This window comes from Pinus tabuliformis, chromosome J, assembly GCF_031772625.1.
Source record: "Pinus tabuliformis cultivar Carrire ecotype Pingquan chromosome J, CPIR1, whole genome shotgun sequence".
In the NCBI taxonomy this organism is placed as follows: domain Eukaryota; kingdom Viridiplantae; phylum Streptophyta; class Pinopsida; order Pinales; family Pinaceae; genus Pinus; species Pinus tabuliformis.
In genome coordinates, this window is record NC_142295.1 from 1,636,932,048 (window position 1) to 1,636,958,400 (window position 26,353).

The window sequence follows — 26,353 nt, forward strand, 5'->3', positions numbered from 1 at the left end:
ACGTCAGTTAAACCTGTCTCTATTTGATAGAAAGTGATATGATCCTTATAAGATTCATCCTCAGAATTAAGATTATCAGAATGAGAAGGTTCATTCTCAAAATAAAATTGAAGAACATCTAGAGTGTACATGTCTTCATCCATAGGACGCCAAGTGTCACGATCAATTGGAAGTTCTATTCTATCTGAACTATTCATTTGCAGATAATATCCACATTCTTTACAAACACTTTGATTCTCTCTCAAGAATCTGAGATATAGCAAGTTCTCACAATTATCTCATTGAGCCCATAACTTCTTAATTTTAGCATAATCAATACTTTTATTCTTGTTTTTCTCCGTCTCATTGGCATCATTACTATCCCTTTCGACATAATTTTTTAGTAATGCAGTTATTTTACGCTTGTCTTCGAACCACTCCTTTATAGACATAGAGTTTTCCTTCCATATAAAGGTGAAAATTGTTACTTTTCCTATCTTATTTTGTATGAAGAGAAGTCGTATAAGTATAAATACAATGATGAAAATCATTAATCAATAGTGGAATGAATCATTGATAAATCATTTCCATTCATTATTGATTAGGAATCTGAAGTATCGATTCGGGATTATGATAGAATACTTTATTCTATTATAAAGAAAGATTCTCTCCTATACTGCGATGGAAAGGAATTTTCATTTAAAATACAACATATTTTGGGCTATAAGGGATTTGAACCCTTGACTTCACAGTCCGGAACCATGAGCTCTGATCCACTGAGCTACCAACCCTATCGAATGATCTATAAGATCATTGTAAAGGATGAATAGGATTCGTTATCAAATGCTTGACCCAATTTTTTTTTCATAAATAGCTCTGTTTGAGATATTTAACCTTGGAAACATATATATATCAATATATATGTAGATATTGATATATAAATATAAATATATGGAAATTGCATATATTTATATCTGAAATCCCATATCTCTGCTCACGATTTGGACTAATATTTGGGGTAGTAGTAAAAGATTGGGCCGAGTCTGATTGGTAGAACGAAAGTCACTGGATTACAAGCGATCAATCACATCAAATTCAAATTTGATCTCCTTCCATACTTCACAATCAGCAGCTAGTTCAAGACTCCATTTACAAGCTTCATGGATCACTTCATTACCTTCACGAGCAAGATCACGTCCTTGATTATGAGCTTGTACACAAGCTTCTAGAGCAACCCGATTAGCTACTGCACCAGGTGCATTTCCCCAAGGATGTCCCAAAGTTTCCCCCACCAAACTGTAGTACGGAATCATCCCCAAAGATCTCGGTCAGAGCAAGCATATGCCAAACGTGAATACCTCCTGAAGCTACGGGCATAACACCTGGCATAGATACCCAATCTTGAGTGAAGTAAATACCACGACTTCGATCTTTTTTGATAAAATCATCATGAAGTAGATCAACAAACCCTAAAGTTACGTCTCGTTCCCATTCAAGTTTACCTACTACAATACCGACGTGAATATGATCTCCACTGGACATACGCAATGCTTTAGCCAGTACCCGGAAATGCATACCATGATTTCTTTGTCTGTCAATAACTGCATGCATCGCGCGGTGAATGTGAAGAAGTAGGCCGTTGTCTTGGCAATAATGAGCCAAAGAAGTATTTGCGGTAAAACCTCCCATCAGGTAGTCATGCATAATGATAGGAATTCCAAATTCTCTTGCAAATACTGCCCTTTTTATCATTTCTTCACATGTACCTATAGTAGCATTAAATGATGTCCCTTAATTTCACCTGTCTCAGCTTGAGCCTTATAAATTGCTTCTGCACAAAAGACAAGACGATCTCTCCAGCGCATGAATGGTTGGGAATTTACATTCTCATCATCCTTAGTAAAATCGAGTCCACCACGTAGACATTCGTAAACTGCTCTACCATAGTTTTTGGCTGATAGACCCAATTTTGGTTTGATAGTACATCCCAATAAAGGACGACCATATTTGTTCAATTTATCTCTTTCAACTTGGATACCATGAGGTGGACCCTGAAAAGTTTTGGAATAAGAAGGGGGAATCCGCAAATCTTCCAAATGTAGAGCTCGTAGGGCCTTGAATCCAAATACATTACCTACATTGGAAGTGAACAAGTTAGAAACAGAACCTTCTTCGAAAATGTCTAAGGGGCAAGCTACATAGGCAATAAATTGAGTCTCCTCTCCAGGAACATGTTCAATGTCATAGCATTGCCCCTTGTAATGATCGAGACTAGTAAGTCCATCGGTCCAAACAGTGGTCCATGTACCAGTGGAAGATTTAGCAGCTACTGTTGCTCCCGCTTCTTCAGGTGGCACCTCGGGTTGAGGAGTTACTCGGAATGCTGCCGAGATATCTGTATCTTTGGTCTGATATTCAGGAGTATAATAAGTTAATCTGTAATCTTTAACACCATCTTTGAATCCGACACTAGCTTTAGTCTTTGTTTTTGGTGACATAAGTCCCTCATTTATTAATAATTATTTCTTGCAAGGACAAGGTCTGCTCGACAAGGACGAGGTCTCCTGCAAAAAGTCGTCCGTTATTGGGGTGCTAGATACACTCTCATTGTATAATGTTCTTTATGTATGACGCAACCCAATCTTTGCTCTTGAAGTTCTTCCTCCATGGATTGACCCTAGAACCTTTCAGTGGTTAAACTAGTTCATGAATGAAATCAAGGAACCAAATTGACCTTTGACCATAATGGTGCGAATTGTCCGAAAATACATATATAGATGTGCATATGAAGAGAATAGATAATGATCAATGAGAGAAAGGTCATGAATATCAAGTTTCATATTTCATAGATGATCTGGACATAATTTTGAAGTATTTTCGGTTTTAGTTATGGAGAAATTGGTTCTAGTTATAGATAAATAGAATATTTCCTCATGATCCTTATTCATATCAATCTACCTACTTCATATTCCAAATATGGATGAATTTAAACTTTTCAATAAAGTTGGATTTTACCAAGGTGGTAACTTGCATTTATTATTTATTGGTCTGATCGACCCAATATGGCAAGAGAAAGAAAAATTGAACGTTTCCTATCACAACCCTTTTTCGTAGCAGAGGTATTCACAGGTTCCCCAGGAAAATATGTGGGTCTCATGGAAAAAATTAGAGGGTTTCAAATGATCCTTTCTGGAGAATTAGATGGTATTATCGAACAGTCTTTTTATTTGATGGGTAATATTGATGAAGCTACCGCGAAGGCTATAAACTCCAACATGGAAAGTTAATTTTGAAAATGACCCTAAATCTTTGTGTACTGTCTCCTAATCGAGTCATTTTGGATTCAGAAGTTAAAGAAATATTCTATCTACTAATAGTGGTCAAATTGGCATATTACCCAATCATGCTTCACTTGTGGCAGCTGTAGATATAGGAGTTATGAAAATACGTCTCAATGGGCAGTGGTCCACTATGGCTATGATGGGCGGTTTTGCCAAGATAGATAGTGATAGAATCACTATATTGGTAATTAATGCAGAGAGAGATGTTGACATCGATCCCCAAGAAGCCCAGGAAAATTTTCGAATAGCTAAAGCTGACTTAGCTTGAGCCGAAGGCAAAAGACAAGCAATTGAGGTTGATTTAGCTCTAAAAAGGGCTAGAACACGATTAGAGGCTATCAATGCTAGTCCCCCCGTCTCTAATTAACATTTTCTATAATGATCTGAAAAATGGATTATGTTCCGCCTCGATCCAAACACGTGGAGTAAAACTTATTAGATACCATTTAAAACTCGATGGAATCTAATAAGTTTACCTACTATTGGATTTGAACCAATGACTCTTGCCGTATGAAAGCGATACTCTAACCATTGAGTTAAGTGGGTGATTTATTCTCATAGGTAGAGTTGGATTTATAAACAATTCTAAATCGAAATTGAATTAAATGTATAGACAATGTATGTGTCCCTGGCACAGATCGAACTTATTGGAACGTATTGGATCATAGTATTGGATCATGAAATATCTACCTTGACATAAAGTGATCCATCTGGTTAGTATAGTAGTGTATCGCCAATACTGGCAAGGAAGGGCTATAGCTCAGCAAGGTAGAGCACCTCGTTTACACATGCACCAATGGTTTTCGGGAGAGTTTATCGATTCGTCCGATCCACGAAATAGATTCTATGTGAAATAGTATTAATCTATAAATTTGTTTCTCTGGGGAACAATAGCATGACAAAGATGAAGTTCGATCTGATTCGAATTACGGATCTAATTGATATGGTCAATCCCAGCTCCGTTCAATGTCAGGCATAATGAGTATAATACGGGGACCTCAAAATAGATTCTTTTCGCTCATTGAACTTTTAGGTGTATGAAGTGTCATATTTGACTTTTGGAGAGATAGAAGAGACTCTATTTGAGTCAATCTATGCCCGAGCAAGGCAGACCTACGTCAAAGAAACCTTTTTAATAAATTTGGGATTGCTTCCGAAGGGTAAGAATTTGGAGCACAAGGAGCCATATTAGTATCTTACGGAAAGAGGAGAATGGCAAACTAACCGATATTTCCATCAGTTAATGAAAGAACCCAATGCGAGAAAATGCATGTTGGGTTCTTGGAATAGTTCAAATTATTTTGATAATAAGAAGTTTGATCTGTTCTACCGAGAAGGTCTACGGTTCGAGCTCGTATAGCCCTATAAATTCCACTAAGTGATACTATTTATATATATCCCCTCATAGTCCATCCCTATGACTTGGCATTGAAAAGTCTTTCAGATCATATCAATCTCATGTCCTTATCGATATCGATGGATGGGAACGTTGGACCAGAGCAGGCATATTAGTATTTTGGATCGATCGAGATTGATTTGATACCAGATGATCAAACCTATAAACTATTTTTATTTATTTTTTATTGCTAGTTCTTCGAAAAATTGGAGAGTTCTCTCGAATATCATATGTTCCAAGCAATCCATAGAGCAGTCAAGGTATCGATCAGACATGTGACTTTTAGCTCCATCCAAACACAACGCATTCCGTTAGGGTTGAACAAAATTTTCGTTCAATCGAAAATCCTGGATGTATCTATCCCTTTGCTAAATATCGGGCGAAGATCTTGATCAACTAGGATTCTCTACAATAAGTTATGTGCGGTAAATCGAGCCTATTTTTGAACCATAGAAGTGGCAAGTACGACGGATATTCCGAATACCTAGGCAGAGAAATTCTCTGGAGTTGATCCATCCTAGCTAAAGGTGAACCTTTGGTTCATTCTATTTCTTCACTTAAGATCATCACATGGTTTTTGAGACCCAAGATTTTCATATTGGGACAAACACTCTTCCTTGCCTCTAGTTCGGTTTTGGTAACATATCACAAAAATGCAATCTACCAGCTATGCATATTAGATCTACATCTGGACCAATGTTTGCTTGAATTTGCCCCACTATTTTATAGAATACACATATTTCATGGAATGCGTTCTGGAACAAACAACAGAATAAAGAAGTCTGTTGGGTTGGGACGAAAGAAAGAAACTATTACCCCTTGTCAAGAAATTATGTGGACAGCGACCCAAAAGAAGCTGCTTTCTGCCTCATTACAAATAGATCTCTACTCGGCAATAGATCTGTTCGAAATGATTTTATATCATTGTGAGATGAGTGGGCTCATCTCATAATGAACTTTATACGTGAAAGATTTGATATGTTCCACGGATCGATTGACGCCCACCAATTCTGTTCGCTTGACCTAAACTTTCAAACGAATTAATTGAAAGACAACAATCAAATTTATATTTGATTCATCAAATGTTCACTATCTTCGTAAGTAGATGAGCCTTTAAATTTGTATCTTTGTCCCATAACCTGCATAATAATATAACAAAGAACTTGATTGTATCCTAACTGTGCATGTAAGATAACAAAATTTTCTAGATTGTAAAACTCTATACCTTCTAATACGAGAAGGAAGGACACAAGTTCAAATGGTCTAGATTCATCGAATCTGAATATATGATAAGCGAATATGGTCGAACTTGCTGACACAACCACAAACTTGATAATTTTAAACAACGACTCTCCAATCAAATACCGTGCCCAGAGTTGTTCAGATGGACAAGATCTTAGTATCAAGATAAAACATACAATAAATCTCGAGATAGATCTCGATCTATTCCATTTACATCGAACCATTTTAATGGTTATGGCCCGTTTGTTACAACTCGAATAACGTGGGATCTACCAAACCAATCTGCAAAACTGTGTTAGTTGAAAACTAAAATCTAATAGGGAAAAACAATAATTATTGCCCATGAGTGAATAGAAAAAGGATCGATACGAAAGAACAAAGATTCTTCTTTCACGTTCAAAAGAATAGAGGGAAGATGGGATCGGGATATTTCTCCGGGAGAAATACGAAATACTTCATATTTATCACATATTTAATAATAAGCCATACAACTTGTGCAAGGGTTGAGAGTTAGTCATCGATCTTTCTTTGATCCCCTATCAGAGGTCACCTACCCACATAAGAACAAACGTAAGCTTGTTTTTTATTCTTGGAAGAAATGATTGTAGATAGATAAATTGGTTTTTTCTGGGGCGGACGTAACCAAGTGGACCAAGGCAGTGGATTGTGAATCTACCACATGCGGGTTCAATTCCCGTCATTCGCCTCATAAAAGAAGATAAAAAACGGACTGGATCTGAATCCAATTTGTTGTCATTTTCATATTTCGGTGAAAATATTTCTATCTATGTAATAGAAATGGACACCCGAACCCTCTTTCTTCGTGGGAAATATGAGCCCTTTATCGGACTTGAACCGATGACTTACGTCTTACCATGGCGTTACTCTACCACTGAGTTAAAAGGGCCCCCTCATCATATATGAATGAGTGAGTCTACTATGGTAGATGGACAACAAATTGGATATGGATGATCCATCTATCTTTATAGATATCAAGTTGAGAACATATATTATAGTAGCTCGTAGGGTAAGGATCGCTATACTGGAAACTCCGAGCTAAGCTGATACGAAGAGAATGGAGACAAGTTATGCCTGAGAGCATTTGCTGAAATATGTTCATATTGCTAGAAGAGCCAAAGGCTCAACGGGTTAGGTCCTATTGCAATTCTTGAAATGCGTTTGGATAATATTTTTTTTCGATTGGGTATGGCTCCCACCATTCTCGGAGCTAGACAATTAGTGAATCATGGACATATCTGGGTCAATGACCATATGGTAGATATACCAAGTTACCCTTGCAAACCTCAAGATGTGATTACTATAAGAGATCAACAAAGATTGAGAGCTAAGAATATGGAGCCATTCCAGTTTATGGCTCTTTTTCTTCCTGGAAGAGGAAGATCTTTCTAAAATGAATTAGAAAGAATTCAATTAGAAGATTAGAGGAGTTGAGCAAAAAAAATTCCTTGATAAAGAGAAAAAACAACCTAGAATTTCTAAAACTAGAATGGATAGAATCCTTTCTTCTCTCTCGGAAATAGAAGAGAGAGAATTAAGGAATTCCTGAACTTGGATTCAAATGTGGAACGAAAGAAGTGACAGAATATCCGTCAATGGGATTGTGGCATGTATAGTTTAGTGATATAGGTGGGTTTTATTCGTTCCATTATCAACTTAAATAGTTAAAGGATATTTGGATGGATCTCTGATCCATCCAATGCTCTATCTATCTATAACTAAAGGGCCCGATACAACCATCAGAGTCAGAACAGTAAGCTACGCAATAACTTCTAGATCCATTTGGTTTTCTTTCACCCTCCATCGACTGAATGTATGAATAAAATGTTGTCGGGATCAATCACTTTTCTTCTATTTTGTCTTCTTCGGACTCCTACCCATTGGTGTAGTTTTGATCAGGAACCTATGGCCTTGAGCAACTGATATCTTTACAATAATACATAAAATAGATAGAGAACCCTAAATAGATAGAGAACCCTTCAATATCTAGATAATAAAATTTGATACTGGAGAGAAATAAATGGACCAATCCATGTAACGCATTTAATCAAACTGATTGGGGAGGGAATGAAGATATGGTAATAGAGGTTCAATTTTTGATAGACTTTTTTCTTGCTTTTACAGCAGGTATTCTAGCTCTCAAATTAGGTCAAGCACTGTATTACTGATTTTTTCTACTTTCATCGGCCAAGCCAAGAAAAGCAGAAAAAATCATTCATACAAAATACGATTGACTGGATTGTTCTTTATCCAACTGAATAATTGCAATATTAATTATATTTTCGATCTAATCTGTACATATGGTATACACCTTTACTCCACCATTCATTTTGTTACACGTGAACTCTTCCATCTTGGAGAGATGGCTGAGCGGACCAAAGCGACGGATTGCTAATCCGTAGTACGGATCATCCGTACCGAGGGTTCGAATCCCTCTCTCTCCATTCGTCCGCTATTGATCCTAAAAACGAATAACCCCGATTCTTTCTACGCAACGGAAAAGGCCCGTTAACCTAGAGACTTCCTATTTTGACCTTTTTTTTCATTGCATAGCACAAAATGATAAAGTTATAATTTTTTGCTATGCATTTGAACTCAGTTTTTTATTTTTTCCCGCAGTAAAGTATTACTGTTTATGGAACAGTAATAGCTCCACTCTTTAGTAGAAAAATTATATTTTTCATCAAAAAGTATATCTGAATTAGCCCATAAATTGCAAAGGTATCGTTCATGAATGAACGGAAGGATTAGAATATCTCGTTTCTTTCTCTTTTTTTTATCAATATAAATTGGACCAATCCCTACATTGTGTATTGGTACATACAAACGATAAAATATCTTTGCCTCTCCCTGCTATTATGTATGAACAAAATTGTTTCAAACCTGTTCCATCATTAGCAATGTCCAAGTGAATAGATGTTCACTTTCGAGATGATCCAGGTCTAGCTCGATAACATGATCTCTTCCAATCCAATGTGAGAAAGTTACATAGTGTCTACTTTTTCCGATAAAGGGGTGTTTGCATGGGTTTGCCTTGGTATCACGTTCATACCGTTGTATTGAATGATCCTGGACAGTTAATTTTTGTACATATAATGCATACAACTCTAGTTGCTGGTTGGGCTAGTTCAATGACTCTATACGAATTAACAGTTTTTGATCCATCCGATCCTGTTCTTGATCCAATGTGGAGACAAGGTATGTTCGTTATACCTTTTATGACTCATTTGGGAATAAAGGATTCATGGAGTGGATGGAACATCACTGGAGAAACTGTAATTAATCCCAGTATTTGGAGTTATGAAGGTGTGGCCAGGGCACATATCATGTTTTCTGGCCTATTTTTTTTTGCAGCTATCTGGCATTGGGTATATTGGGATTTGGACATATTCTGCGATGAACGTACGGGAAAATGTTGTTTAGATTTGCCAAAAGTATTTGGAATTCATTTATTCCTCTCAAGAGTAGCTTGTTTCGGATTTGGAGCATTTCATGTAACAGGTTTGTATGGTCTTGGGATATGGGTGTCTGATCCTTAAGGACTAACTGGAAAAATACAACCAATGGATCCAGCATGGGGAGCTGAAGGTTATGATCCTTTTGTTCCAGGAGGAATAGCTTCTCATCATATAGCAGCGGGTGTTTTGCGTATATTAGCAGGTCTATTCCATCTCAGTGTTCATCCTCCCCAACGTTTATACGTAGGATTACGCATGGGGAATATTGAAATGGTCCTATCCAACAGTATTGCTGTTGTGTTTTTTGTAGCTTTCATAGTTGCTGGGACCATGTGGTATGGCTCCGCAACTACTCCGGTCGAATTATTCGGTCCCACTTGTTACCAGTGGGATTAGGGATACTTCCAACAAGAAATAGATCGACGGGTTCGTGCCGGTTTGGCCGAAAATTTAAGCCTATCAGAAGCTTGGTCCAAAATTCCCGAGAAACTCGCATTTTATGATTACATTGGTAATAATCCAGCTAAGGGGGGGTTATTCAGAGTAGGTGCAATGGACAATGGAGATGGAATAGCTATTGGTTGGTTAGGACACCCTATCTTCAAAGATAAGGAGGGAAATGAGCTTTTTGTATGTCATATGCCTACCTTTTTCGAAACATTTTCAGTAGTTCTGGTGGACAAAGAAGGAATTGTGAAAGCTGATGTTCCTTTTAGGAGGGCAGAATCAAAGTATAGTGTTGAACAAGTAGGTGTAACTGTTGAGTTCTATGGTGGTGGACTTGACAGGGTCAGTTTTGGTGATCCTACTATAGTTAAAAAATACGCTAGACGTGCTCAATTAGGTGAAATTTTTGAATTAGATCGTGCTACTCTAAAATCTGATGGTGTTTTTCGTAGTAGTCCAAGGGGTTGGTTTACTTTTGGACATGCTACATTTGCTCTCCTTTTCTTTTCTGGACACATTTGGCATGGTGCTAGGACCTTATTCAGAGATGTTTTTGCTGGTATCGACTCGGATCTAGATGCTCGAGTAGAATTTGGAGCATTCCAAAAACTGGGAGATCCAACTACTAAAAGACAAGTGGTATGATATTGCTCCTATCTCTTCTCTAATAAATATTAGTACGAAAGCTATCTCCATAATTGTAAATTACGATCAAATCAAATCTATGGAAGCATTGGTTTATACATTCCTATTTGAATGGACCCTAGGGATAATCTTTTTCGCTATTTTCATCCGAGAACCACCCAAACTTCCGACTAAAGGGGGAAAATAATTTTGCTTCTCCAAATCGTCATTCTTTCAATTAGTCCTCGTGATCCTCAAAAGGATCCCTAAGTTGTTTAGAGGGTTGCCCAAAGGCGGTGTATAGGGCATAACCAGTAAAGCTTACAAGTAAACAAGATATGGAGATGGTGACTAAGGTTGCAGTTTCCATTATTAGGTGATCCCAATATCATGGTATGTTTACCATATAATAACAAAGTTAACAGATCTCAACCAATACAATAGTTTCTATGGCTACACAGACCATTGATGATACTTCCAAAACCACGCCAAAAGAAACCCTTGTAGGAACGACCTTAAAACCGCTTAATTCAAAATATGGTAAAGTAGCTCCTGGATGGGGAACTACTCCTCTTATGGGTTTTGCAATGGCTCTATTTGCAGTATTCCTATCTATTATCTTGGAGATTTATAATTCTTCCATTTTATTGAATGGGATTTTGGTTAGTTGGGGCCGAGGAACTCCAAAATTCACCTGGTGAGCTCTTAAAGAAAAAAAAGGAACTGAGGGATTCAAACCCAGACCAAATAGTGGCTTTGAGTTTTTAGCTTATCTTGTTCCAATAGTTTGATCGTGTAATTACTTTTCTCTAAGGATTTTTGGAATATGGGTGTGCGACTTGTTGAAATCGATCCATATTTATAGTACAAAAGACCGATCTGTTATCTTCATCAAGATGGTCCTACCTAGTTGGATATTTCATTTCTAGAATATTGAATCTCTAGAGCATGAGGTCTATCATAGATATGTTCTGGAAGATCTGAACTATGGTTTGTACCTATCATTTCCTCGTCACCAGACTTCCAATAAAGAAATTGAAAGAGGTATTTCCTATAACAAATCGAAGGATCTATCCCCTCTCATAATTATGCTGATTATGACCAAAGAATGATATAGTATCTGATTTCTCTTAGTTAGCATATTTCGTCGAATGAGCGAAAATGAAAAGGTTATTACCCAGAGAACCTTTTGGGGATTTGATAAAATCATCGGGGTTTAACTGAAATCTGAGGTTTGGATTGATTCATTTATTGAGTTCTCGACAAGATAATTCCTATAAATCGTCTATATTTGTTCTTTTCTAGGGAACTTATATCACACGAATAGGGTAAAAGATCGTTCAAAGGGCATATAGTGATTTATCATAGGGATGAGCCAACTTGAAATTTTGGCACGATAGAGTCTTCTAATAGAAATGCTGCATTGTTTCGAATGATCTTCATTTCTCCGGCCGGTCAGGCAACGAACCCTCAAGTATCTCTTTTCCCAAATTTATTTATTCGTGTCCAAAAGCATTTGCGTGTTCTTGTTCAAGCTGTATGAAGGGAAATTCTCATGTACGGTTTTCAGAGGGGGAATTTCAGTTTACCTATCTCAATAAATTATACGATTGGTTCGAAGAGTGTCTCGAGATTCAGGCGATTGCGGATGATATCACCAGTAAATATGTTCCTCCTCATGTCAATATATTTTATTGTCTAGGGGGGATCACACTTACTTGTTTTTTAGTACAAGTAGCTACTGGTTTTGCTATGACTTTTTACTATCTCTGACTGTTACAGAAGCTTTTGCCTCTGTTCAATACTTAATGACCGAAGTTAACTTTGGTTGGTTAATCCGATCAATTCATCGATGGTCGGCAAGTATGATGGTTCTAATGATGATCCTGAACATATTCTCTGTTTATCTCACAGGTGGATTCAAAAAACCCTGTGAATTAACTTGGGTCACAGGTGTAATTTGGCTGTGTTGACCGTATCTTTTGGTGTAACTGGTTATTCTTTGCCCTGGGATCAAATTGGTTATTGGGCAGTGAAAATTGTGACTGGTGTGCCTGAGGCTATTCCTGTAATATGATCTCCTCTGGTAGAATTATTACGCGGAAGTGTTAGTGTGGGTCAATCTACCTTGACTCGTTTTTATAGTTTACACACTTTCATATTACCCCTTCTTACTGCTGTATTTATGCCAATGCACTTTCTAATGATCCGTAAGCAGGGTATTCCAGGTCCTTTATAGAGAGGAAAGATAGATTGAAAATAACTATTCATAACTTATTGTTCCGAATAACGACAGTAATATATCATCGCCAGGAATATTTCTTATTCAAAAATGGAAATATCCATAGAAAATATGGTCCTCGGATTTGTCCTTTCAATTTTGGAGTATTATTCATCCAATACAAACAAATAATTGGAGTAGATTCTCAGACGGAGAAGATGGATTATGGGAGTGTGTGACTTGAACTATTGATTAGGCCATGCAGATACTTTCTCCGATCTACCACATAAATATTTCTGATAAAATGTGTCTCTGTCCCAATTTCCTTATCAGAAATAGGAAGTTTAGCACCTGGGTGGAAAGGTATGTATTTTTAGGTTGTTCCGTTATTGTGGTGGGTCCCTTTCTATCATTGTACAAATGTGGATTACCCTCATAAATAGAAATAGAGATTTTTCAAGCATTTTTAATGCGTAGTCTCATCGGACGACATATTTCTCCCAGCCTAAGAACTGCTAAAAGTATGATTCGAGATAAGGAACCCATTGTATGGGAAGTACTTCAAGAGGTTATGCAAGGACATCCCATATTGTTGAATCGAGCACCTACCTTACACAAATTGGGAATACAAGCGTTTCAACCTATTTTAGTAGAAGGACGTGCCATTCGTTTACATCCATTGGTTTGTGGGGGATTTAATGCAGACTTCGACGGAGATCAAATGGTTGTCCATGTACCTTTATCTCTAGAAGCTAGAGCAGAAGCTCGTTTACTCATGTTTTTTGAGACAAATCTCTTTTCTCCAGCTATCGGGGATCCTATTTCTATACTGACTTAGGATATGCTTCTTGGAATTTATATATCAACGGTCCAAAATAGTCAAGGTATTTATGGGAATAGGTACCATTCGTATCACTCGGAAAATAAAAGCTTTTCTTGTAAGAAACCTTCCTTTTATAATTATGATGATGTGCTTAGAGCTTACGGACAGAAACAAATTGACTTATACAGCCCCTTATGGCTTCGGTGGGGGGAAGTGGATTTACGTATCATTACCTCAGTAAACCAAGAAGCCCCTATCGAAGTTCAATATGAATATTTGGGTACTTTCCACGAAATCCATGAACATTATCGAATAAGAAAAGGTAGAATGGGAGAAATCCTTAATATATACATTCGAACAACTGTTGGTCGTACTCGTTTCAATCGAGAAATGGAAGAAGGCATACAAGGGTTTGCCTGTTCTGAACACCGAAATAAATCACTACCAGCTCTCAGGATCTAATGTTATTGATCTTATGATTTTTTCAATAGTGCAGATATAGAGATCGAGGAAGCTTTCGAATAACCGGCTTGAACCCATTGCTTAATCCTGCTCATGAAAATATGGAGATTTTTCCTTATGAAGGAACAAACTAGATTGCCCTTTAATAATTTGCCCTTTTATAATAAAGTGATGGATAAAACTGCCGTTAAAAAGCTTATTAGCAGATGAATAGATCACTTCGGAATGACATATACATCGCATATCTTGGATCAACTCAAGACTTTAGGTTTTCAACAAGCTACTGATACGGCTATTTCATTAGGAATTGATGATCTTTTAACAACGCCTTCCAAAGGATGGCTCGTCCAAGATGCGGAGCAAAAAGGTTCTATTTCGGAGAAACAGAATCATTATGGGAATGTACATGCAGTGGAAAAATTACGTCAATTGATTGAGATATGCTATGCTACCAGTGAATATTTGAGAAAAGAAATGAATCCGAATTTTAGCATGACTGATCCCTTAAATCCAGTACGTGTGATGTCCTTCTCAAGAACTAGGGGAAGTACATCTCAGGTTCACCAATTAGTAGGTATGAGAGGATTAATGTCAGATCCTCAAGGACAAATCATTGATCTACCCATTCGATGGAATTTACACGAAGGGCTCTCTTTAACGGAATATATTATTTCCTGTTATGGGGCTCCTAAAGGAGTTATGGATACTGTTGTATAAACAACCGATGCTAGATACCTCACACGTAGACTCGTTGAAGTAGTTCAACACATTGTAGTATGTAGAATAGATTGTGGCACTATCAAAGGTATTTTCGTAAGTCCCATTCGAGGTCGAGAGAGGGACATAAATGAAATTTTTGTACGGAAACAAATACTGATTGGCTGTGTGCTAGCAAACAATGTATATATAAATAGGAGATGCATTGCGACGCGCAATCAGGATATTGGAGTTGGACTTGCCAATAAATTAATAAACCTTCGAACACAACCAATATATATATACGAACCCCCTTTACTTGCAAGAGTATATCTCAGATTTGTCAATTATGTTAGGGTCAGAGTACTACTCTCAGTGAATTGATTGAATTAGGAGAAGCCGTAGGTATTATTGTGGGCCAATCCATTGGAGAAACATGAACTCAACTAACACTAAGGACTTTTCATACCGGGGGGGTATTTACTGGTGATATTGCAGAACATATATGAGCCCCTTTCAATGGAAAGATTGAATTCAATGAAAATTTGGTTTATCCCACACGTACACGTAATGGACATCCTACTTATCTATGTCATAATAACTTATCCATTACTATTGATGGTCAGGATCAAGTACAGAACTTAACCATTCGGCCACAAAGTTTGCTTTTGGTTCAGAATGATCAATATGTGGAATCGGAACAGCTTATTTCCGAGGTTCGTGCTAGAACATCTTCTTTCAAGGAAAAAGTTCGCAAAAATATATATTTTGACTTAGAAGGAGAAATGCACTGGAGTACCAATGTGTGTCATGCACCTGAATATGCACAGAGTAATGTTCATCCTATACTCAGGACGGGTTATCTATGGATATTATTGGGAGGTATATACGAATCCCGTGTAGTACCCTTTCCATTTCATAAGTATTAGGATCAAGTATATGTTCAACCTTTTGTTGCCAAACATCAATCACTTTCCAATTCTTACGTGGATCAAGTGGAACATAGATCAGGGGACTCAAATTTCTATGAGAAGGAAGAACAAATCTTCAGTTATTCAGAAACTGAAACTGATCAGACCATATCCAACGAGCATCTAGACTCTATTTATGTCTTGTCCTCTTCCTCTATTACCACCCACATATATGGGATATTTCAGGAAGTGAGCTTCTTTATCAGTAGAAGGATCTAGTGAAAGGATGGGGAACACAAGTTCACTATATTTTTGACCGGGAATAGGACCTATTACAATAATGTTTTTTTAATTGGGAAGATAGTTATGAAAATAAAGATTACTCGTATTTTGTCTAATCTCAGGGGAAATACGATCCGGAGGGGCTAATTCAAAGCCCTCGGGTAAAATTAGAACAACTCCTACATTTAAAGCCCCTTTCTTGCCATTAGCAAGAACTTGTTTCATCTGCATATCATAGGGGATCTTAACAATTGCTTCAAATATGGTATTGGGAAGCACGGACTGTGGAACCTCAATATCCACAGGTTTTTTTGCCAAGTGACAATTGGCACATACAATACGTCCAGTGGCTTCTCGGGGATTTTCATAACCCTGCTGTGCAAAAATGGGATATGCATTCAAAAAGGATGTCCGAGTTATGATATGTATCATGACCAGGACAGAAATTAATCGAGTCATCTTTTTCACCCATTCATAAGTATTTCTATTTTGCATGGTTCAATTATTGGTTCCAAATCATTTTTGGGGTGGGAGTAGTTAGCTATCATAGTTACCTGTCAAAAATTCTGCTACTATATTGATTCAACCAAATCTAAAAATAAGAAATCAGAAGTCTCGCACCAAGAGAAGAATGAAGGGGAGGAATATCTAATTCCTGAACACGGAAAACACTTTATTATTCTGTTTCAATTGTTTCGGTCAGAGAAAACAACCTACCTATTCTTTCTTCATTCATCAAATGATAAATTACTACAAGTGAAGGAGATATACGATTGAAACGATGGAAGATCCAATATTTAAGAATTGTATCTAAGATGACTGGAAAAGTTGAAACAAGACCAGATATGATTTGTTCATTACGGGAAAATCCATAACTTTCAGAGATTGAATCGATCATCAGTTCCCAACCATGGGGTGAATGAAACCCAATACATAGATCGGTTGCTAAAGAATTAGAAAAGCTTTCATTGTATCGCTCAGACTATAGAAGAATACTTGGATCCAAGAATTGATAATAGCGAGTTTATTCTTACCCAGAATGACATAAGAACTTATAAAAGCAAAACCTATTAGATTTGTTAATAAATGTGATATTATCTGGATACAATATTCATTGTACATTTCGACCAATTGGATCGTTTCTTTGTGAATCTCTATACGAAGAGATTGTGAATGTGTTCCCAAAGAATCTTCCACCATTCTTTCTAACAAGAATAGTTCTTCTATTTTCTCAAATCTTACTAGAGCATTTTGTTCCTGGAGATAATAAAAAAATTTCTGAGATTTAACCGTATTCCACCAATTTGTAACCCAAGGCTCCAAACCTTTCCGTAATGAAATAGGAATTACCCAAGGCAGTACTACTAAACATGCGAGATATCGTAGGGAAGCTGATGCTTTATATTCAGACACTTCCAATTCGTGAATTGCTAATGAACCTGATTCACTTTTCAGTTCTGTTGGAAATCTAGACAAAGTACGAGTGATAGAATGAGGTATGGGATCCATAGATTGATCTATTGCGTAATTGTTTGATCCCGATCCAAAAAATATCCTCGGGAAAATAGTAAAAGGTTTGTTCAAAATGGGTGAGACGGAGCATAAGGAGATCATTCCAAATCATTTATATATGGACCAATTATCTATTCATTTTTTCATCTTCTTCTTTTTTAGAAGAATAACTTGAAGTAACATAAGTCTTTTTCATTACCAAGATCCTTTGAATCCTGATCACTAGATCCTTTACGAATATTTCCATAGTTATCTCCAAAGATGACATGACAAATTCTCTTGAAAAATGAGAGAACGACAAAAATTCATAATTGGATCGTGATGAGAGGAAAAAAGCGCTTTAGTTTTAGGGAAACCGGACCACTCTATCTAGTAATTGTTGTTTCTGATACATCATATTCATCTACTGGTACCAGTTCTATTTTAACTTATTGCTTTTTCTATATTACCTCTTCTTGTACTATTTCATAAAAATACTATATTGTTCGTAAAGATCCTATATCCTTCCATTTTCATACAATGAAATTTCAATAAATATTCCATTGTATGAAAATGGAATATTTATTGAAATTTCTTGATTGGATATTTATCATGAGAAATTGCGTAAAGGGGAGAAATAATGATCGCACCATGTATTTTCTCAGAAATGAAGAGGTTATTCTCATGAACGAGGGCCATAGCTGAGGGTTGAAAATGGATGAGTTCCATAGATAAGGAAAGGAAGATAGCTTTTGGCAACAATGCTTTTTATATCCACTCTTTTTTTAGGAATATCTTTACACAATTTCTCATGATCATTATTTGGATGTATCAAGTTCCTCCAGACCGATGGAACATTTAAGTTCCAATGATCAATTAAGTTTCCTAACTGTAAAACGTTTGATTGGTCAAATACGTCAACAAAATCATTCAATTGTTTTATTCATGAATTGCGATCCAAATCCATTCGCTGAGTGCAAGAAGAGTTTCTATTCTGAATCGGTACTAGAAGCACTTACATTGGTCTTGGAAGTTCCGTTCTCTATATGGTCAAAATATTCTGTGGAAGGGATGAATGAATGGAAGAGTTTCCGGTCGATACATTCAATATTTCCCTTAGAGGATAAATTATTGCATTCAAATTATATATTAGATGCACGAATACCCTATTCTATTCATCCAGAAATTTTGGTTTGAACCTTTCGTCGCTGGATCCGAGATGCTCCCTCCTTGCACCCATTACGATATATTCTCTATGACTATAGAAATAGTCTAGAGAATTTACAAAGATCAATTATTGTTGTCCCAAGAGTAAATACGGGATTCTTCCTGTTCCTGTTGAATTATTATGTCTGTGAATGCGAATCCATTTTATTTTCCTGTCTTAAACGATCCTCTCATTCACGATCATTGTCTCATGGATCTTTCCCTTAATGAACTCATTTTCATCGAAAGATAAAACATATTATCATTTTTTCTCATCCAAATTCACTGAAAAGTATCTGGTCGTTGAAGGATCCTAAAATTCGCTATGTTAGATATGGCGAAAGACCTATTATAGCTATAAATGGTGCTCATCTCCTAGTTAAAAAATGAAGATATTATCTTCTAATTTTTCGGCAATTTTATTTCCATCTTTGGTCCGAACTGTATAGGGTATGTTCTCATCAATTATCCAAGAATTGTTCTTCTTCTCCAGGTTATTTTTTGAGGGTTCGGATGAACCCTATTTTGGTCAGAACCAAAATGCTAGATGAGTTATTCATCGCCGATCTTATTACCAATGAAATGGATCCAATAGTTCCGATTGTACCAATAATTGGATTATTGGCTACAGAAAAATTCTGTGACATATCAGGGCTACCAATTAGTAAATTGTCTTGGACCAGTCTAAAAGATGATGATATTCTCGATCGATTTGATCAAATTTGGAGAAATATTTTTCATTACTACAGTGGAGCCTTTGATCGAGATGGCTTATATCGTATAAAGTATATACTTTCATTATCATGTGCTAAAACTTTAGCTTGTAAACATAAAAGTACGATACATGTAGTTCGGAAGGAATTAGGTCTAGAACTCTTTAAAAAATCGTTTTCAAAAGAACGAGAATTTGATTCTCTGCCTTTTTCATCAAAAGCGGTGGCCCGTTCGCAAAGAGAATGAATTTGGAGTTCAGATATTCCCCAGATAAATCCCCTAGTTAACTCCTGGAAAAAGATACAGGATCTGAAAATAGAAAACTTATTTGACCAATGAAATGCTCTTTGAGTAATTGCCTCGATTCAGAATCATTTTTATTTTTCTATCCAAGAACTAAAATGATTAGGAAATAGATACATTACATGGGGAAAGCCGTGTGCAATGAGAATTGCAAGCACGGTTTGGGGAGAGATTTCTCGCTCTTACTGATACTGAAGGAGCAGATCATCCACTCCATCCGACGAGCTCTGGGTTCGAGTCCCGGGCAACCTGGATCAAATTTCTGATAGGTACCTCTGTGCACTTATTCTGGTTCTGGATCTAATCAAGTTTTTTAATATTTGTTTCTATTCACAGGGAATGAACTATCACACTACGGGTTCTCCAGAAAGGTGATAAATAATTGATATTCCACTCATATAAATTTATTAATAATTTGGTTCCAGAATTGTGTTGCACTTCGTTATAGCAAAAAAAAAAAAGAGTGAACTTCGTTGCACATATTCGACCCTATCTGTTCTCATTCCAACTGATCTTCCATTTCCGGAACCAAGAATAAATAATTTGAGGGAGTATCTAACCACAGATAGATCTATAGAGTGTGGAATATATCTAAAAAAGATAGAGTCTATCTAAAATACCTCTATATTATATCCATATAGTATAGATTCAGTATCTATCCCGTTGGGATAGATATTGAAATTCCATCCCAGATATTGGTTAACATTGATACATGGATCATATTGTACTGTAAAATAACAAGCCTTATGCTTGGGAGCCTCTAATGATTTTATAAACGAAGTTTTGACCATGATCGCAATTATAAAAATACGCGAAAGCACAAATTTATGGAGTCGCTTCTGCTACTGGATCACTAGCACTGAAAACCGTCTTTACATTGGATGGTTCAGCGTCTTGATGATCCCTACCCTATTGACCGCAACCTCTGTATTCATTATTGCTTTCATCGCAGCTCCTCCAGTAGATATTGATGGTATTCGTGAACATGTTTTTGGTTCTCTTCTTTATGGAAACAATATTATCTCTGGTGCCATTATTCCTACCTCTGCAGCTACCGGTTTGCACTTCTATCCCATTTGGAAAGCAGCTTCCGTCGATGAATGGCTATACAATAGGGGTCCTTACGAGCTAATCGTTCTACACTTCCTACTTGGTGTAGCTTAGCTTCTGTCTAGGTATGCGTCCTTGGATTGCTGTTGCATACTCAGCTCCTGTTGCAGCTGCTACTGTCCGTTTTCTTGATCTACCCTATTAGTCAAGGAAGCTTCTCTGATGATATGCCTCTAGGAATCTCTGGTACTTTCAATTTCATGATTGTATTCCAGGCTGAGCACAATATCCTTATGCATCCATTCCACATGTTGGGTGTAGCTGGCGTATTCGGCGGCTCTTTATTCAGGGCTATGCATGGTTCTTTGGTAACATCCAGTTTGATAAGGGAAACTACTGAGAATCAGTCTGCAAATGCAGGTTACAAATTTGGTCAGGAGGAAGAAACCTACAATATTGTGGCTGCTCACGGTTATTTCGGCTGATTGATATTTCAATATGCTAGTTTCAACAACTCCCGTTCTTTACATTTCTTCTTAGCTGCTTGGACCGTAGCAGGTATCTGGTTTACCGCTATAGTCATAAGAACTCTGGCTTTCAATCTAAATGGATTCAATTTCAACCAATCTGTTGTTGACAGTCAAGGCCGTGTAATTAACACTTGGGCTGATATCATTAATCGTGCTAACCTAGGTATGGAAGTTATGCACGAACATAATGCTCACAACTTTCCTCTGGATGTTGAATCTATTTCAATAGGTGGATAATACTTTGATGGATTGTTATCGTGTATTTCTTAATTGAAGCATACCAAGCCCTTCATTCATTTTATTGAAAGGCTTGGTATGCTTCAATTGTTTGGTGTTATTCTTCATACTTCTTCCCATTCCATGAATAATGGATATGTGCAGTTCCCCTACATCCAGCAGGAATTGAACCCGCGAGTTCGCCAATTATGAGTTGGGCGCTTTAACCATTCAGCCATGGATGCTGGATAAAGTCATCAACATATTCATTCTATACTATGAGTATAGACTCAGATCTAAAATTGGGTAGTTCGGGATTGGGACCCATAATCCATCCCATTTACATTCTTTCTTTCTCTCATACTTGATTCATGTCAAATATTCTCAATAGACATTCAAATAACATTTCATTGAATTAATTTGATAATAAGCCATACAACTTGTTCAAGAGTTGAGAGTTAGTCATCGATCTTGCTTTGATCCCCTATCAGAGGTCACAGACCCACATAAGAACAAACGTTAGCTCATTTTTTATTCTTGGAAGAAATGACCGTAGATAGATAAATTGGGTTTTTCCGGGGTGGACGTGGCCAAGTGGACCAAGGCAGTGGATTGTGAATCCACCACGCGTGGGTTCAATTCCTATCATTCGCCCATAAAAGAAGATAAAAAAAATCGGACTGGATCCGATTCATTGTCATTTTCCTTCCTATTTAAGTGAAATAAATTATATACATGGGACATAATGGTATCGGTTGGTTGACACGAGATTTACATTTATATGAAATCAATATATGCTATATATATTCTATTTATTGGGATAAAACAAAAGGGAGAGGTAAGGGGGGGAGGTTTCAAATAAATGAAAAAAAGAAGAAGACCCTGGATAATCAAATTGGAAGAGATACAAAGTTATCAATTTCTATGCAATCCATGGACCAAATCCAATTTGATTAGATTGTTAATTCAAATCCTTTCACGTCGGGAGCGCCTTATAAAGCTTTTTGATCCTAGAATTCTCAGTACGTTGCTTTTACGCAATCTACGGAAAAGAAATCCATACTTTTTGGTCAAAGGTATAGTAGTACTTACATTATCGATCCTCATATATCGCTTCAATCATCAAAGTAGTATGATTGATAGAAAAAATTTCTATTTGATTAAACTCTTTCCTATCCATAACTTTATGGAACTTGGAAATGAAACACCAGAAGAATATTTAAAGCCTTTCACTCAAAATTGTTCAAGATTTCCACATCTTTTACTATCTTTCCAATTGAAAAGATATTACAATCAGGATTTTGATCCCATTAGTTTAAATTCAGGATATGGCAAGAACACGAACAAGAAGGATGATATTATCTCGAAGAATCAAGGACTGAGCGAAACTCATTCAGAAAATGATGAGAAAGATATCAATTTGAAGATCGATTCAACTCTTAATTCAACCGAAAATGAGTATTGGAAACCTAAAAAATATCTTTGTGAAGATCCATTCACAAGGAATAAAACGGAGATTGAGCAACGAAGAAAAAGATCAATTCTTTGGGATCTTTCTTTTATTGAAAGAGAACAAACAAAAATAGAATCGGATTTGTCCTCAAAGTGTTTATCAAAAGAATATCCAATCTCTTGGGCGAAAGAATTATTTACAGAAGATCAAAGATATACAGAAGAGAATTACTTTCCTTTGGAGAGGAAAAGATTCATTGAAAATTTTACAAAATCAATTCGTTATTCTTTTTTTTACATATTGTCAATAGATGAACCGTGTATGGGTGGTCCTAGTGCTACTAAAAAGCCCATTGAAGATTTCAACTTATCCAAAAGGTTATTTAAAAATATATATATATATTTTTTCCCAAGATTTAAGGGATTCAAAATCCTATTCATTAATGAATAGGATAGTTGATCTATGGAAGATCAAAACATATTTTGAAATTGAAAATCCTTCCTCAAATTGTGCTATGCGGATTTTTACTTTGCCTTGGAATCTATTTTCTGCATTCTGTCATCAAAGAAAAGGAAAATACATATTGCACAAAAGTTGTCTGGAAATGACAGATCAATTCACTCTATCAATAACTAAGCCTAGTCAGGTTCATGATAAAATTTCATTTTTTATTTATTATAAAATGAATCCATTATATGAACTCAACAAGAATGGATCGTTGAGATCGGATCGGATCTTCAATCACAGAGAAAAATGGAAGAATCAATCTTTATGGGTCCTACTCAATATTATTGATAAAGCGGATGATTATTTAGATCAAATAATCGACAAACAATTGAGCCAAATCGATTCCAAAAATTGTTTGGAGATAGGAACTCCCTTTAACAATTATAGAACTGAATCTTTGGGTTGGTATGAATCAATTAAGTACAACATTGACAGTAGGTATTCGAAAAATTTATTAAATAGATTCTATTTTATAAATAGGCTCAGTTGCAATTTAAAGGATCAAATTAGAACAAATTTGATAGAAAATGAAAATTTCAATAATGTAACGAAAGAGACAATTGACCGAAATTCATCAAGTTGGAAAAAAAAAAGAGAGAATGGTTCAACCATTCTATTATTTGAATTGATAAACATATCAATCAGAATTTGAATGTGTACAAATGGTCCAATCAGACCGAATACTTTATGAAATATTTGAAACAAGTTTTTTCTAAAAAAAACTATTTTCAAATAGTGTTCGATCCAATTGAATTATGTACTAATACTAATCGAGATTCAATTGGTTGGTCTGTGTTTTTCTCCCTTTCTGAAAGTACTGTAAAGATCTTAAACTCGAAGTTCGATATCATTTCGAACTTAAATTCTAAGTTCGATATTTTAATTTCGTTTTTTGATTTTGCATTTCATGGGCTCCAAAGTCTGAATTATAGACTATTAAATCAGTTGTTAGATCCAATTGGTACTCTAATCGTTCGTTTAAAAAAATTTAAAACCTTTCTTTTGTATGACCATAATCTTTCACAAAGATCGAAATTATTGATTGATGAAGGAACAATTGCACCATTTGTTACGAATAAGATACCAATTAATCCATTGATTATTGACTTTTTCGATAATGAAAATAATCGCATGGAATCATTCGATAACACTTATTTTTCGACGATATCCAACAATCGAGACAATTGGTTGAATCCTGTGAAACTATCTGATTAGAGCTCATTGATAGCTTCTTTTCACGGAGCAAATATGCTCCAATTTTTTGATTATTTGCATCATACTCAGCCAGATTATAGGAATAGATTACCTTCTTATATGAAAAGATTTTATATAAAAAGGAATAATTTTACATATGGAAAATTATTCAATCTTTTGATCATCCACAACAATCTATCTTCCTTGCCCATTGGTGAAATAGGACCCGTTCACTCAGAAAAAGAGACTATTTCATTCATCAAATCACAAGTATCTAACATATTATTACCTCAATATTTAAAATGAAAACGAAGTGGTGACCAAACATTTGTATTAATCTATGATTTGTACAGATCCTTCAATTTACTAACTTGATTGAATCCATTCGTTCGTGACAAGAGATATCTTTCTTCGATCGAAGAGATTTATACACCGCCTTAACAAAAGAACAAATAGTCAATTTTGAAAAAACTTTTTGCCAACCTTTTTTTAAAAGATCCGATTCAGAAGAAAACAACTTTGATCAATGCTTTAAAAGGGGTTTCAGTTCAAATGTGGGTCTTATTCAAACTCGATCTTATCAAGATGATTTACTATCCGAAATGTTTTCCAATAAGAACGAGGAAATTTTTCATCGTATTCAAGATTAGTTTGTAACCGAATGTTTAAAAAACATAATAGTAAACAAAGACATAGATGGAAGGAGTACCCTTTCTAATTCATCTAAAGAGGAACAAAATATTTATAGGATCTCTCAAATAGATAGTATTTTTTCAAAATGGGATTTGTTCAAAACATATATGCCCTTGTTTTTTACCTCTACATGGTGTAAATATATTGAAAATATGCTTTTAGATACTCTTTCGGAGATATTACTATATGGCAGTAATCCATTTGTATCTATTTTGCAAAATATTAAGCATAATATTTTGCTTAAACAGAATATATTGTGGGAACTTTCTCATCCATTATGGGAACCTATACAATGTAAATTGAGAACGAATCTTATTAATACGTTTTTTTTTCCAAGTAATAATTTCAAGGATTTTTTTCCCTTCCTGCAAGGATTTTTTAATAGAGGAAACTAGTGATCGAGAGAAGTCATCAGTTCCATTCATATGGGCACATATGAGATTACTAAATGCTCGAGGGTATAAATATGGGATTCTTATCCCTTTTTTTGTTCTTGGGTATTCTATTCTTCAATATTTGAAAGTTATTTCTTTCACCTTTATCAATATAAAGATATACTTTGAACTCATCAAGTATTTAAAGAATCCATCATACGTGATAGAGTTGTAAAAAATGATTAATCCTCCCGTGCCTAATAGATTTTTATATTATACAATAGACAGATCTAGTTCTCTTCCACAGATTATGAATAGTTTTTTTTCTATGAAGAGGAAGACGAAGACGAAGAGGAAGACAAAGAATAGAAATATAAAATTGCTTATAACTATAATAAGAGAGTTGAACGGATTGTGCTCTAGTATGTATATCTCTGAAAAAGAGATAAACTTACTAGTTCAATTTCTAATGACGGAAAAAACCCTTTTTAAATTTGAATCAATTTTGACTTACAGTCATAATTTATTCAAGAATGAATTTGGAGATCAAATCATTAGACAGCCAGGGCTTATTCACTTATGATATTTGGCCTACACTTATCAAAAAGGTCTAATTAATTACGGGTTCAATCCATTTTGTTTAGCATAAAGATGGGTATTCCTTGATTTTTGTCAGAAGATTACCTCTTCACAAATATTGTGTCAAACCAACCCCACATTTC

The 26,353-nt window shown here is 35.8% G+C and overlaps 1 non-coding gene across 1 annotated transcript; it reads left to right on the plus strand.

Annotated features, from left to right (window-relative positions):
- Window positions 1-8,332: 8,332 nt before the first annotated feature.
- Window positions 8,333-8,420, plus strand: TRNAS-GCU (transfer RNA serine (anticodon GCU)). Its single transcript has one exon. It is a non-coding gene; the product is annotated as a tRNA-Ser (tRNA).
- Window positions 8,421-26,353: the final 17,933 nt, after the last annotated feature.